The following is a 15,612-nucleotide window of genomic DNA, read 5'->3' on the forward strand; positions in this document are numbered from 1 at the left end:
GAAGGTGGGAGGTGGAGGGAACTGGTTATCTATTCCTGTGCTCTACTCTTCTGCAGTTCTGAACCTTGTCCCGGGACAGGCCCTGCGAAGAGGAAAAGGAGACAGGGGGGGCTGTCAGACACCCAACCCCACAACTGTGCCATCTTGAAAAGGAATGAAGTTTAATGCCAGTACCTTCCACTGTCACTGAGCAAGGTCCGGGCTTGGAGAACGATACTGGACTGTAGAGTTTCTGATGAGGAAAATAATCCAGACAAGAGAAAGGGGAGGGGGGTTCTCCACTCCCTGTACCTGGGAATTGTGGGAAAGGAAATGACTGCAGCCTGTGTCCCCACCTGGGCTTCCAGATAGATGGAGAGGGGCTCTCTCGCCCTGTTGCCCGTTGGGACCATGAAGGAAACCCTTTGGGCCAAGCCACAACAAAGCGGACACAGTGGCCAGCGTGGTGAGGCAGGAGAAGCCTGGACACGGAGCTCTCCAAGGCCCCTCCAAGTGGGTCCTGCGGCGAGTCCCGGGCAAGAAGCCAGCCGTCAGCTCCAGGGATGGCTGTGGTGGGCAAGGGCACGGCCCTGGGCAAGCAGGACCTGGACCCTTCACCCCTCGCTCCCTGTGTGTCCTGGCCGCCCTCTCTGAGAGCGGGGAGGCCTGTGGATACCCCCTGCCCATCCCCACACACTGCTACTACTGGCACCACTATCCCCCAGAAGAGGTCAGAGCAGTTCACTCTCTTGCTTAACGTTTATGGCCAGCCCCTCGCCCTGTGGGGCAGGAGTCCACTCCACGGCCTTCCCTGACTCTCTAGCCCCCTCCGCCCACAGCTGGCTCCAGCCATGCCAAAGCTGGCAGAGACCTCAGGTTATGCCTTGATATCCTTCCTCCCCTTCTTCCGTGGCATTTGAACCCCTGAGTTTTAGCGGGACATGTGGCCACCCAGAATAATCTCTTGGCTGTCCTTGTGGCTAGGATGGTTACAAACCAAGTTCTGGCCAACAGGTTATAAACAGTGTCACCTGACAGCTTCTGAAAGACTTCCTTTAAAACACTGACGTGTGGGGGCGCCTGGGTGGCACAGCGGTTAAGCGGCTGCCTTCGGCTCAGGGCGTGATCCCAGCGTTATGGGATCGAGCCCCACATCAGGCTCCTCTGCTATGAGCCTGCTTCTTCCTCTCCCACTCCCCCTGCTTGTGTTCCCTCTCTCGCTAGCTGTCTCTATCTCTGTCAAATAAATAAATAAAATCTTAAAAAAAAAACAAAACAAAACACTGACGTGTGTATTTTCCCCCCTTCTTCTTCACCTCTTTCTCCATGCCATTGCCTGGAATGTGGGTGCAATGGCTGGGACTCTAACTGCCATCTTGGGCCAAGAGGTCAAAACCCACATTCCAGGGATGTGTGGTGAGCTGGCAAGAGCCTGGTCCCTGAAGAATTCACGGAGCCGAGCCACCATGTCAGCCCTAACTGCCTCCCTCCGGACTTTTCCATGAGAAGGGGGGCAGGGAGAGAAGCTTCTATCTTGTTGAAGCCACTGCCTTTCTATCACTGTCACTAACACATTGAACTTTTCACTGTTTCCAGAATGGGCCACATTCTTCCACACCTCCAGGTCTTTGTACCTGCTCATGTCTTTTCCTGCATTTTCCTGCCCCCCCCCCCACCGGCCAACAGCCTGAGAAATTCCCATTTACCTTTAAAAACTCACCCCAGGCATCATCTTCCCTATGATGAAATCTAAAACTACTCTGATTTTAGGTGACTAATGAGCCATTACGTCTCTTTCTACTTGCATTTTATTCTTGAACTCTCACAAAGTTAGCTGCTCCCAGTTGTGGGTTCCCCCGCCAGGGCCCACCTCAGCCTCAATGCCCTCCGGGCACCTGTCTCTCCAGCCCAAAAGCATGCTCCTCGGCAACTTAGACTTTTTGTCTTTACCCTCCTGGTCCTTCACGAAGCGTGATTCATCCGTGGGGTCTGGTGGGTGTCTGCAGGGCTGGGGTGATTCTGAGTCCCAACCTAGCCCTTTCTGTCATCCTGTCCCCCTCACACCCACCCCGGGCTGGCAAGAGGGTGACAAGATGGTGAGGGTCAGCCCAAGCCAAAGGCAGGCCAGGGGGCCACACACCTGGGCTGTGCCAGGAACACTACTGGGTGGTGGGAGGTCCGCTCTGTGGCGTGGAGGTGGGGGCTTCAGCCCAGGGCGGTGGGGATGGGCCCAGGAGTCAGTCAGGGCTGCGGAAGGGAGGAAAAGGGCGCGCCAGGGAAGTGTAGATCCCCCTTACACTGCCCGGCCCTGGCAGACAGTCCAGACATTATCGCACCAGCCATGGAAGGACCTCAGACTGGCTCGCTTCTGCTCCTAGCTCTCTGGGACACTGACGTACAGGGGACCCTCTCTGGAGCCAGCCTCATTCCTCGCAGGGATGTTGTCAAAGTGCTGGGCCCCTCTTGGACAGAGCTCCCCTGCCTCCTCCAGTCCCTGTGCCCAAAGAGCCGGTGACCCCACTTGGAGGGACTGGTCCCTGCACCGAGGGGAGAGGAGGGCCAGGCCATGGATGGTGGACACCCTGCCCGGCCTCAGAGCCACACATCTTGAGAACAGACAGAGCCCCAACTCCAGACTGAACTCTGCTCTCTGTGTCCACGTGGGACCACGCGGAAGTCGGGATGTCAGAGAGGATTTCTATCTGTCCCTAAAAGTTCTTTGTTGTCCGGTTCTTACAGAGAAAGGAGCTGGGCAGACAAACCACATCCAATAAGGGGGTGTGATTACCACGAACAGAATGATTCAGGGTATTCCCTGGACTGGCCGATGAACTGGGCGGTGGCAAGCCAAGGTATGCCTAGGTTTCTAAGCACAAAGCCCCAGCGNGGGGGGGGGGGGGGGGGGGGGGGGGTGGGGGGTACAGACAGGAAGGAAGCCTGTTCCAGCCCCAGTTGGAGTGGTCACACAGGGGGATGCCAGAGCTCAGGGGGCAGGTCCTTGACGGGGAAAACAGTGCTGCCCTGTCTGCACTCGGAGAGTAACGGGGAAGTTGAGGCACACCCACAATGTGCAGGTCAAGGTCAGAGAACCAGATGCCTTTTCTGAGGACTCTAGAATGTAAGCTGCACATGGGCAGGACCCTATCACTTATCTGTTTCCCCCTCCTGGAGAGCCTCCCAGACACCCCCAGGGGGAGCTGGCCACACCTCCCACACCAGTAAGTAGCCCCCACCATGGCATCAGACATGCTTTGCCATTGGGTATACTGCTTTTAAGAGAAGATACATGAAGGAAGGCAGGTTTTGGGGCTGGAGGTGGTGGAGAAAATGCAATGGATCCGTGTCAGAATGGGCCCCTCCCTGCCGGCTGGGAAGTGGGTGCTGCCTGCCTGGCCTTCTCCACGGGGATCTTGTGGGAGCAGGCAGAAGACAGGGAGGGGACAAATGCCAGGGGCCGCATGTGGCCCCCACTCTCACCTGCAGGGCAGGGTGGGCTCAGCCTGCACCCGGAGGGGAGATGGGGCCCTAGAGGATGTGGAGGGCCTGATCTTGCTCCCTCCCCTCACAGTATGGACAAAAGAACCAGGACAACTGGGGTGCAGGCCCAGAGTCTCCTACCCCCCCATGGAAGGAGCTGAAGTGACTTGTCCAGGTGAGGCAGGCTGGCAAGGGGCATGAGGCCCTCCAGGCATCAGCCCCTCCTGAGCCCTTTCTGCAGCTGGAGGCCATTTCCTTCCCCAAGATCACAGCACCCCCCCCCAGGTGACACAGCTGGGATGGGAGCCTGGGGACTGCCATCCACCCCAGAACCTTTCCGCCCATCAGCTGCTGTGTCCTGTGCCTGGGAACCCCTACCGGGGGTCCCTGGCTCCTTGCTTCCTCTCTGGGGGCAGCCCTGGGTGAGGGTGGGGACCAGGGGGGCAAAGGGAGGGACTGGAGGCCCAAACCTTCTGTGGGTCCTCTTCTCTCATGGGCCAACAAAACTCGGGGGGGGAGGGTGTAGCCACACAGCAACTATGGCCATGGGGTTGGGGTGGGGGGAAAAGAAAACCCCAACACCCCGCTTTCCACTCCAGGCCCCAACTTCTCTGTATTTGTTTATTTACCTTGGAAAAGGCCCCACGGCCCAGGCAGGAAATGGGCCAATTTCAGGAGGCTCAGCCGAGCTGGGGAACAAGGAGCCACATTGTGCTTCATGCCCGACTGCTCCCCACCCTGGGCCTGCCGCGGGAGCCCGGGGAGGGGGATCTGCGTGGGGGCCCGGCAGGAAGGAGGCATGGGGCCGAGGGGCTGCCAGCGCTCCGAGCCAGCTGTCCATGAAAGGGCTTCTGTGCGGGGGCGGGACTGGGGGCTGCCGCGTCCCCACCCCTCCTGGGAGTGATGAGGCAAGGATGCAGGGCAGAGGGAGGCCCCTCACTACGGCCTAGGACCCTCCTGGCACCCACCTGCCAGCTCAGCTCGGAGGGGAGAAACCCAGGAGCTGCCTGGCTGTGGTCCCCACCCCCCATCTCTTCCCGGGCAGATTCCACCCTTCACTGGGGGGACGTCCGGCCCTCAGCCTCCCCTCCCTGGTCCCAGCTCCTGCCAGGCAGCTGGCCCAACCTCAGGCCTCCCTGTGGAGGACATGGCGGGCCGGAGAATCCTGTGGTCAGAGCCCTGCCCTGGCTGATGAGGGCCAAGCCAATGTGGAGCTTGATGTCACCATGGGGGCACTCGGGGAGGGCTGGCCCTTCCGCAACTCTGGACTCTTCCATACCAGCAGGCTGTGTCCATACAGGCCAATAATTCATTCATTCATTCATTCATCCATCCATCCATTCATTCATTCATCTAACACATGGCTCCCTGTCCATAGCCGCACACTCCCTTCTCTATTCCGGCAGCCCTGACTGAGACAGCGGTCTCTCCCCAGGGTCCCAGAGTGCTACTGGGAGACACAGATCTGAGTATGACACCCCATCTCTAGGGGTCTTCTTCAGAGACTTCCTACTACTTTCCCCCCTGTGCTCAGGCCCCAGCACAACAATGACGGGGTGCGGGGGGCCACGGGGGGTCAGGGGTGAGGTGGACTTCTCCCACCCATCACTCAGGGCAGCTTTGGGATGGACATGTCCTTCCAGCTGGAAGAGAGTCTGAGGGGCCTCAGAATCAGGATGAAGACCTGGAACATGGGACGGCCCCTCCCACCCCCACTCAGGACTCTGAGGTGGCTCTGTGCCCCCACCCCTGCTGCCCTTGCAGCCCCATGCCACCCGGTGTGTGTGTTTCTCTGCGTTCATCTCCGACTGGATCATCAGCCCCACTGGCCGGGACCAGGTCTGTCTCCACCGCGTGTCCGCAGAGGTGGGTCAGAGTAGGTGCTCCGCAAACGTGTGTGGGGATGAAGGAAGCAGGAAGGGAAGGGAGGAACGAAGGAAATGACCAGAATATAAGGAGAGATCATCTGCATCCAGAGGGGTGGGCTCGATATTGTAAAGGGGTCCATTCTCCCCCAAATCAATCTAGAACTTCAATAAATGAATCTCTAAATCCAATAGGATTATTTATGGAAGTAGACGACAGAGTTTGTCTAGAAGACAAAACAAGGAGGAGAAGCCAAGACGATGATCCACAGGAAAAACAAAGACGAGGAACTGCCCTTCCGGCTAGGAAAGCAAAGGCCACGTTCAATCATGAAAACCAACGGGGTCCCGCATGTTCGCTGTGCTTGCAGCCGCCACTGGGGCACAGCCATTTCCAGCTAAGGAAACTGAGGCACAAAGGAGTGAGGGCACTGGCTCAGGGCTCCCCCGGTGTGCCCCAGGCCCTGTTCTAAACGCTCAGATCTGATGTTTCGTCCTTATGACAGTCCACGCAGCGGGTACCATTATCCACACCGTGTGAAATGCTGGGCCGTGGTTCCAAAGGAGGCCGACTGAGCTTTGAAAGGGTCCAAGACCTATCACGTGAGAAAAAGCTACAGAATGATACACATATACATCACTGAAAGGAGACACAGGAAATGCGTGTGGAGGGATGTGAGTGCACGGAAGTTTCTGGAAACAAGCAAAACGAGACCCATAGTGTCATCTCTGCAGAGGGGAAAGGGATGGGGACTTTAGGATTTGACTTCCTATACTTCGTGCACCCCTTTCCTTCTTAAGTGGTAAAATAAAACCCAGAGAAACGTGCCTAAAATATAAGTGTCCCCACAGAAACTCATCAAAAGAGCATCCGCGTGACAGCACCCAGGCAAGGGAGCGACGCGGTCAGTCCCTCAGCGCCCGCCTGCCCTTCCCAAACCTGACCAACTCCCGGTCCCCCCTGACTGCCCCATCCTCCCAACCGACTAGGACATTAACCTCTTTACTTTTCAGTAACATTTATCATAAACAGCGATTTACTTTTGCCTGTTTCCAAGTTTTGTCTAAACGAGCCGTACGCATCCTGCCGGGCCAGGCTTCTTTCAGCCTTGTGATTAAAAGAGTCACCACGTCGGTGTGTGACGCTCATCTCGTTCATGGGGCGCCTCCCTAGTGACCTGTCACCTGCCAACGGTCCCACGTCCTCATGCCATCCCCCTGGGGGGTGGATTTCCACCTAGGAATTTGGGGCGGGGGGGGGGACACAAACACTCTCTCTATAAGCAAGCCCCAAACTGGAGACAACCCAAATGTCCATGAACAGGAGAACACAGCGACTACGCCAGGTCCGTCCAACGGAGCCCCCCTCGGCAACAAGAGTGAACAAATCACAGAGCCTCACAGCCTTACTTGAGCAGCTGGGTACAAAGAGCAAATAACAGTGCGGTTCCATTTATACACCGGTCGAGAACAGGTGCGGCCAAATGGGGAGGCTGACAGTGAGAACCGCGACGCGTCCGGCTGCAGGGGGATGTGAGGCAGCCCTCGGGGGTAACAGGCCTGCCCAGTGTCTTGAGCCGGGTGATGGTCACGTGGCCACATTCGCTTTGTTCATAATTGGTCAAGCTGGACACACAAGACCTGTGCATTTTAACATAAATTCTATCGCTATAAGGAAAAAACTATCTGCATATGTATTACTCTAATTACAATGGGGCGCCTGAGTGGCTCCGTCAGTTGAACTTCCTGACTCTTGATTTTGGCTGAGGCTGCAATCTCGGGGCGGTGGGATAGGCCCTGCTTACTGCGGGCTCTGCGCTCAGCAGGGAGTCGCTGGGGATTCTCCCTCTATCCCTCCTCCCACTTGCGTGCTCTCTCTCTCTCTCTCTCTCTCTCTCTCTCTCTCTCGTAAATAGATAAATCTTTAAGAAAAAGTATTACCAGTAAACAAAAGCAGCCCAATTTTACTCACTTGTAAAAATGTCCCTGAGTCCACATCTCGGGTCTGGATGGACACACAGCCGGCTGCCCTCAGGGGACCCTCCAGGGAGGGGGAAGGGAGCACATGAAGATTTTCACCTTCTTGTCAAAGTTTTTATCTAACTATCTATCTGTCTATCTATATGTCCACATCCAACGTGGGGCTCGACTTCATGACACCGAGATCAAGAGTCATACGCTCCACCTACAGACCGAGCCAGCCAGGCGCCCCAGTCCACTTTTTATTATAAACTCATGTCTGAAGTTTGCACAAAGCATAATGCTAGTTTTTTTTAATGAGTATGATTATAAATTATGTATATTTCTTTCTCTTTAAAAAGAGTGAATCAGAAAGCAATAGTGACGAAGAGTCCACTGTCAGCAGAGGGATTGTCCTGAGCAAAGATGCAGCCCCAGCCCAGGGGTTGGGGTGAGTGTTTGGGGGCCTGCCAGGGGCATGAGGGCTGGGACCCTGGATTCCATGAATGGGAGGCATGCTCCAGTTAGGAAGCTGAGCACTGAGCCCAGGGCAAGGCCTTGTTCACTAGGCTGGGCCTTTTGGGTCTGACCCTACAGAAAGTGGGAGCCAGTGAAGACGTGGGAGCAGAGTAGATGTGGTAGGTCACAAAGATCTAGTCTGTCCTTGAGGGAGGCCACTGGAGGTCAGGAGACAGGGGAGGGGTCCCCCAGCGTGGGTGGACTCAGGGAGATTTCTCACCTGCAGGGGCCCAGGGAAGGCCTGCAGGCTTCTCCTGGGCAGACTCTCCCTCCTTCCCAGGAGAAAGCTCTCTTTGCCCAGGCACAAGAGAGAAAGAAGGGACTCCTTCCAGGCAGGGAGAGGCAGACAGAAGCTCCTGCCGGTGTGTATGGCCCCACCATGACGACCGGGGCAGCACAAAGCCGGGCCAGTCCACACCCAGGGCCACCTTACCCATCAGGCCCCATGGGTGCCGCGCCTGGGCCCACAGCACTTCTGGGGACCCTCCAACATGCTTTCTTTTAAAAACAGAACTGAAAAACCTTGCCGGTCAAAAAGTGTTTTCATATAGAATACTAATATATTCATCTTTCTACTAGTAGCTGTCAAATATAATTTCTAATATTGTTTTTACTGGAGGAAGGGGCCCGGGAAGGCCAAAGGGTGTGTCACATGCAGCCGTGATGGCAACAGAGACAACACTTTGCAGCCCAGACTGTAACTGAGCTTGGCCCCAGGCTGTGCGCATGGGGAAGCCGTCCCAGCAGCCCCAGAGCACTGGCACGACAGCCCAGGGACGACACACAGATTACCTAAGATGACAGCTGCCGGGCACAGTTTGGATCCAGGCCCCCAAATCCAGAAACTGTGTTCTGAACCGTCCTGCGACATGGCCACACGGGGCCTGGAGGCCTCAAAGATACCCTTGTGCTTTGCCCTGGGTTGGTGCCTGCACAGGCCCCAGGAGAAGACCTATGGGAAGGGGGCGCCTGTCCTTCACGTGGCATCACACTCCCCTTTGCCTCTCCCCAGCACACACTGGGGAAGGGCCAGGACCGGGCAAGAGCCAGGGGGGACCGGGTGGAGGGACGTACTCCCTGCCTACACTGCAGCCCTTCGTGGGAGTGACACGAAGACGGGGCCTGTCCGGTGGGATGACCTAAGACAGAGAGGTAAGGCTGGGCGCAGGCGAGTATAAGCCTGAGGCCCAGCTAAGCACTCAGCCTCAGTCCCCTCATCTGTCAAATGGGGCCAACAAGGTTATGAGTATGAAAGGGCCTCCCAGGACACAGGGAGCTTTGGGATTGTAATCCGAAAGCANGGGGGCCTGGGGGTGATGTCCACACCTTTTCCTCCACACGTCCACCCCTGGCTGAGGGAGGGCATGGTGGCTAAAGGTCATGCCTCTGCATCTGACAGTCCTTGTTAGGCTTCTGCCCTCACAGCTAGTGTGGCCTAGAGCCAGGCTCCTGCGTGGGCTGCAGGCCGGGGCGGGGCAGGAGACGGGCTCCAGAACATACTCGGGACCATCCAGCCTGGAACCTCCCCAGGCAGGGGCCGTGGAGGGGGGAGGTGAGCCCCTTGGCCAGGGCTCGCTTTCCCAGCAGGCAGGTGACTTGCCCCAGGAGAAGCCCCAGAGGGTCCCCCTCACCCCCCAGCAGACAGCAGCCGAGAGAGGCTGGGGAGTGTGAGGCCTGCCACCTCCCGGACCTGAGACCCCTGACTGCTTAGGACAGGGTGGCAGAGGCGGCAGGGGCCAGGCTGGGGCCCCCTTCCTCCCCGCTCGGCAGCTGAGGTTACTTTTTTCCCCTCCACTGCTGCTGAATTTCCCTTCGAGTTGGATAAATAAGCAGCAGGTTCCAACGTCAACGAAACAGGAGCTCGAGCTGCCGCACAAAAGCCGCTTTCAGTAGCGGCAGGCGCCTCCAGCCTGTCCTGGCCACAGGGCGGCTACAGCAGCCCCAGCTCGGCAAGGGGCAGGACGGGGTGGGGGTGGGGCTCCCTGGAGGTGGGGCACCCCTTTGCCGCCCCTCCACCGCACTCGCAGACACCATGCCCCTTCCCGGCAGCAACCCCAGAGTCCCCGCACAGAAAGGGCCTGCTTCCTGCTGGTAGCTCTGCAACCCTCTGCCCCAAATGCCTTCCTCCTTCCCTTGGCCTGGAGAAAGCGCCTCCCCCTCCAGCACTCACACGCGTGTCACCTCCTTGCCTCCTGGCCTGCCCCCAGCAGAGCCCACGCTTGTCCTTTGCCCCTGTAGCACTCTGCACAGACCGAGTAATGTGCACCCTCCCCTAAAACCATCAGCCTCCCCATTGCCCGAGGGTAAATCGGGCTTTCCAGCCTCCACTACAACCCCAACTCCCCCACACACCCACCCCGGCAGGCTGCCTCCTTTTTCCCTCAGTAGTTTTTGCAAAGGCTGTGCCCTCTGTCTAGAACACCCTTCCTTCTCTTCTCCCTGGCCTCCCACTTGGCTTTGAGACCCAGTTCGAGCATCACCTTCTGACACCCACCCCGAGGCCTCCTGTAACCAGATGTCAGGGAGCGTTATTCTGTCCATGACTGACTCCCACCTCCCATGAGAGCAGGTGCCCAGTCTGGCTCGTCCTGTGTCCCCAGCGTCTGGCCCCGTCTGTGCTGTGTGTGCAAAGGAGGTGCTCAGTGAAGGTTTGCTACCAAAAATTCCTATGATCACATTAACATTCCACTTATACAAACTAAATGCCAACTACACTCTATTGACTGCAGTCCAGCAGGGGGCGGGGGGTGGGGAGGGAGAAGGTACAAGACAACTTTTGGGGATAAAGAATATACTCACTAGTATTATTTTTCAATCCTGGCACTGTTGCTTGCCCTTAGGTCAGTAGCTGGAACTCTCTCTGAGCCCATTTCCTCACCTAAAAATTCAAATAAATAACAACCAGCTAGTAAGGTGTTAAGAGGACTAAATAAAATGTAAATTAATACTTAATAAATGATACCTATCTTTAAGCTCATTTTGCACTATACTGGCCAGTTATTGTATATACCAGGTACATATGTACCAGTTATTAATATTTTATTGTGTTATTTCCCAGTAAGACATTTGCATTTGAACCAGAAGACAGTCATTATCTGCATTGATTGTGGTGATGAATTCACAAGTATATCCATATGTCAAAACTCATCAAATTACACACTTTAAATATGTGAATTGTGCATCAATAATGTACCTCAATGATGCTATTAAAAAATTCACACACCCATTGATCCATCAAGTTCTCAGACTCTATGCTATAAAAATAAAAGCACAGGGGCGCCTGGGTGGCTCAGTCGTTAAGTGTCTGCCTTCGGCTCAGGGCGTGATCCTGGAGTTCTGGGATCGAGCCCCACATCAGGCTCCTCCACTGGAAGCCTATTTCTTCCTCTTCCTCTCCCACTCCCCCTGCTTGTGTTCCCTCTCTCGCTGGCTGTCTCTATCTGTCAAATGAATAAATAAAATCTTTAAAAAATAAAAAATAAAAATAAAAGCACAAGTATATTCAGGATTTGACAAACATTTTCTGTGAAGAGCCAAATAGTAAAAGTTTTCCGTTTTGTGGCCCATATGGTCTCGGTCACAGCTACCCACCTCTGTCTTTGTAGCTCAAAGACCATAGACTCCATGTCAACTAGCGAGCATGGTTTTGTTCCAATAAAACTTTATTTAGAAAAACAGAAAGCAGGCTAGATTTGGCCTGTGGACCACAGTTTGCAGACCCTGAACATAAGATACACATACTCATGGATCTGCATGGTAATAGACATCATTAATAGAAACCACCTAAATGTCTATCTAAAGGGGAATAGCTGAATAATTTACAATAATTCCACACTGTGGGAATCAGAGTGACAATTAAAAAGAATGGGTTAGATCCTGTGTGTTGACATGCAAAGCCATTCATGACAGATTTTTTGTTTCAGCTATTTTATTATGAGAATTTAAAAATATATGGAAATATTGAACCAAATTATGGTGAGCGCCTGAACACTCACCACACAGATTCTACCGTTAACATTTTGCAACACTTATTTTGATCATCTATCCATCCATCTATCCATGATAGATTTTTAGGTGAGAGAAATGAAGTGTAAGATGTACAATATTGGGGTGCCTGGGTGGCTCAGTGAGCTGAGTGCCTGACTCTTGATTTCGGCTCAGGTCATGATCTCAGGGTCGTGAGATGAAGCCTGCTGATGGGCTCTGCACTCGGCGTGAAGCCTGCTTGAGATTCTCTTTCTCCCTCTACCCCTCCCCCCAACCCCATTCTCCCATTCTTTCTCTCTCTCTCAAAAAAAAAAAAAAACAATATTAATTCCATTTTAGTAAAACAGAAAGCAGGAAAAGATTGTACTGTGTGTGTGTTTGCTAAGTCTAGAGAAAGTATCAAGACAGGTGCCTGAACTCTTTATTTTTCAGATTCTTTTTTATCTAGCAGAGAGAGAGAGAGAGAGCGCACGCGTGCAAGCACAAGCAGGGGGAGCAGCAGAGGGAGAGGGAGAAGCAGACTCCCCGCTGAGCAGGGAATCTGATCCCCAGACCCTGGGATCATGACCTGAACGGGATGGCAGACGTTAACTGACTGAGCCTCCCAGGCGCCCAAGACGTGCCTGACCCAGTGCTGATTCCCTGAGGGCCGGGTTTGTAGGGATAGGAGGATATAATCATCTATTTCTCTCCTCACCTCTAATGCTGATTAGTTGTGAACATTGGAAATGCCCTAACAAGGAATTTTAAAAATTCTTCTTTAGTAAGAATGGAACAGTCTCATCCAGCCCTTGACAGCGCGGGCAAGGGAAATGGAGTGAGAACCAGGGTTCAAATTTTGGGGAGGTGAGCCCATTCCTGGAGGCCCCCCCCACCAGCACGTCAGCCAGTCCTGCCCCGTGCAAGGGGGGCGGGGTGCACACACAGGAGCAACCAGGCCCCTGCATGTCCCTGCAGATGCTCAGTTACCTCGCCCCTGCCTCCCAGTACCAGCACACCCACCTCCTCTGCCCAGACTGGTGTCGCTCCACACCTGCCCCGGCTGGAGCAGGTGCGCCCGTGTACCTGCCAGGTTGTCCCGCACCAGCGACAGCCCTCCTGCAGGGTGTCCTGGGCACCTGGAGAAGGTGTGGGCTGAGCCTGCTTACCTCTGTGCTCCAGGGTCCAATCACTACCCTTCCTCATCCTCAGGCCCCCCTGGCATTCAGGCTCTTCCAGAAAGATCTACAGCCCCCTCCTCATCACAGCACGTTTTTCATTCAACAAACATTTATGGAAGCTTGCTCCAGGCCAGGCGCCCAAGACACCCGGGGGCTTCGAGGCTTGTGGGGAAGACAGGCACAGGTGTGGGGGCCACAGGGCACAGAGGCAAGCACCAAGGCCATCTGGAAGCGTGGGGGGCTCATCCTAGAGGAGGCAGTATCAGACCCAAGTGAGTGCAGGGCACCAAGTGTCCAGTGGGGGTGACATGTGGCCATAGTCAGGGAGGATGTGGTAAGAAGGGCCTCTGGGAGTGCAAGCTAGGGAGACAAGAGGAGTGTGGGGGATGAGAGGGTGTGTGCAGGGCCCCCAGGAAGGGAGGCCTCTCCGGGGAGGAGCTGAGAGGGGGGATCTACTACCACCTCACCCCTGTCTCCCGCCCCTCTGCCCAGTGAAGCAGGAATGGGGGGTGGGCACTGATGGTAATCCCCCTCCTCCCGGTTCATCGTCTCCCTTTCAGTGAGCCCTGGGGTATTGTTCTGCCTTTGTAAAGACGGAGATCGAGTGACAAAGCCGGGTGGGTGGGCAGGCGGCCCAAGAGGCCTCTTCTCTCCAGGCAGCATCTGCATGGGGGAGGGGCCCTTCCACAACCCCCACCTCTGGCTTCCCAGGAGCAGCCGTTGCCATGGTGACAGGCCTGGCATCCCCCAGCTCCTGGGGCGCCCTCCCCACCACCGCTGACAGAGGAAGGGCCCCCAGACTCCTCTCCGCCCTGCTGGGGGGCAGGGGCACAAAAACCCTGGCTCCCGGGCCCAGTGCAGGTAGTGGGAAGCCTCCACTGCCCTCAGCCTCCGCACTGGCTGCCACCAGCAGGGGCTCCTCTGGAGGCCCCACCTCCTACGGATACCATGACGTGTGGTCCCCCGCTATGATTCATGCACCTATGTGTCCATGGGGCCAGACGCATAGAGAAATAAACCGGCCCCATCGTCCATGAAGAGGCGGGCTGGGGGCCGTGGTGCGGGGACCGTCTGCGGTCCTTCCCAGGAGCCTGAGCTTCACCCTCGGCAATTGGAAGCTGCCGCTGCATTCTGGGGAACTGTTATCCCTGACCAGGTGGTCAAGGGCGGGTCCTTTTTTGCAAGACACCCGACTGCCTGGGGAAGTTCAGGATCTTGCAGCCGTACCCCTCGCAGCTCAGGTGGGCCGAGTGTGGACAAGTGCCTGATCTTGCAGGGCCTCTCGGAGAGCACGAGGCTGGGTGCACGACCACGGCAGAGCACGCCGCTTTCCTTCTCCCTTCCGTGCCTGAGTCCCCACCTTCCTCCGGTGGTGATGGGCAGCCTCATGCTGGGAAAGAGCCTAGAGTCCCACCCTGCCCCTGTCGAGCTGTGTAATCTGAGCAAATATCTTGAGTTTTCTGTGCCTCAGTCTCTCCTCTGGAAAATGATTACAGAATTCCTTTGCAGAACTGTTATGAGGGTTGGAAAGGTCACGGAGGGAAGTGCCTGGCCCAGGACCCCGTGGCTCATGGGAGGTTCTCGGTCCATCTCCTAAATCCCCTGCAGGGCTGGCCTCTCTCTCTCTCTCTCTCTCTCTCTCTCTCTCTCTCTCTCTCTCTCTCTCGGCCCCTCGTGCTCTAAGCACCCTGAGCAGCCGCTAGGGCGTCTGGACCTGTGGAGTCTGGGTCTTCCGGGTGCCCCTTCCAAGGGTGAGGGCAGATGTGAGGAGGGTATGAGGTGGACTCCTAAAGTATCCGTGGGATGTCGCTGTGCACAGCCCCTGGGCTCTGCAGGCACAAGAAGGAGAATGGGGCTCTCCAGGGGCTGTTGGGGTGGTGGCTGCAGGCTCCCTGGCCAGAGAGGACTCCCCAGGGAAAGCCCTGCGCCCAGGGAGCTCAGGGGAGAGGAGGGGAGGGGCGGAGAGAGGGGGACACTGGGGTGTCAAAATGAAATCCTCCAAATATTGTATGATTTCACTTATATGTGGAATCTGAACACAAAACAAAACAAACTCACAGATACAGAGAACAGATTGGGAGGGGTGGGCAAAATGGGTGAAGGGGGCCAAGAGATACAAACTTTCAGTGATAAGATAAATAAGTCCAGGGGACTCCGTGTACAATTGCTGGCTACAGTCAGTAATGCCGTATTGCACGCTTGAAAGTTGCTGAAAGAGTGAAACTTGAAAGTTCTCATCACAAATGGAAACAAATGTGTAGGGTGACAGACCGTGATGAGACTTACCTGGTGATTATTTCCCGGCGTAAACAAATGCCGAATCACGCTGTACACCTAAAACTAATGTTAGATGTCAATGATACTTGTATTTAAAAAGCCGAGTCCTGGGGCACCTGGCTGGATCAATTGGTGGGGCCGGCAACTCTTGATCTGGGCGTTGGGAGTTCGAGACCTACCTTGAGATCACGTAAAAATAAAAAATATAAAAAATCTTTAAAAATAAATAAATAAATAAATAAATAAACAAATAAAAAGTCGGTTCTACAGGAAAGGAAACCGAGGCTAAGGGAGAAGAACCCAAAGTCGCATACAACTGGGGAAGTCGCAGGCTGCACTTGAACTGGCACTGAGTAGGGGGCCGAGGCTTCTCAACGCCTCAGAAATGG

This window comes from Ailuropoda melanoleuca, chromosome 10 (genome assembly GCF_002007445.2).
Source record: "Ailuropoda melanoleuca isolate Jingjing chromosome 10, ASM200744v2, whole genome shotgun sequence".
Classification (NCBI taxonomy): domain Eukaryota; kingdom Metazoa; phylum Chordata; class Mammalia; order Carnivora; family Ursidae; genus Ailuropoda; species Ailuropoda melanoleuca.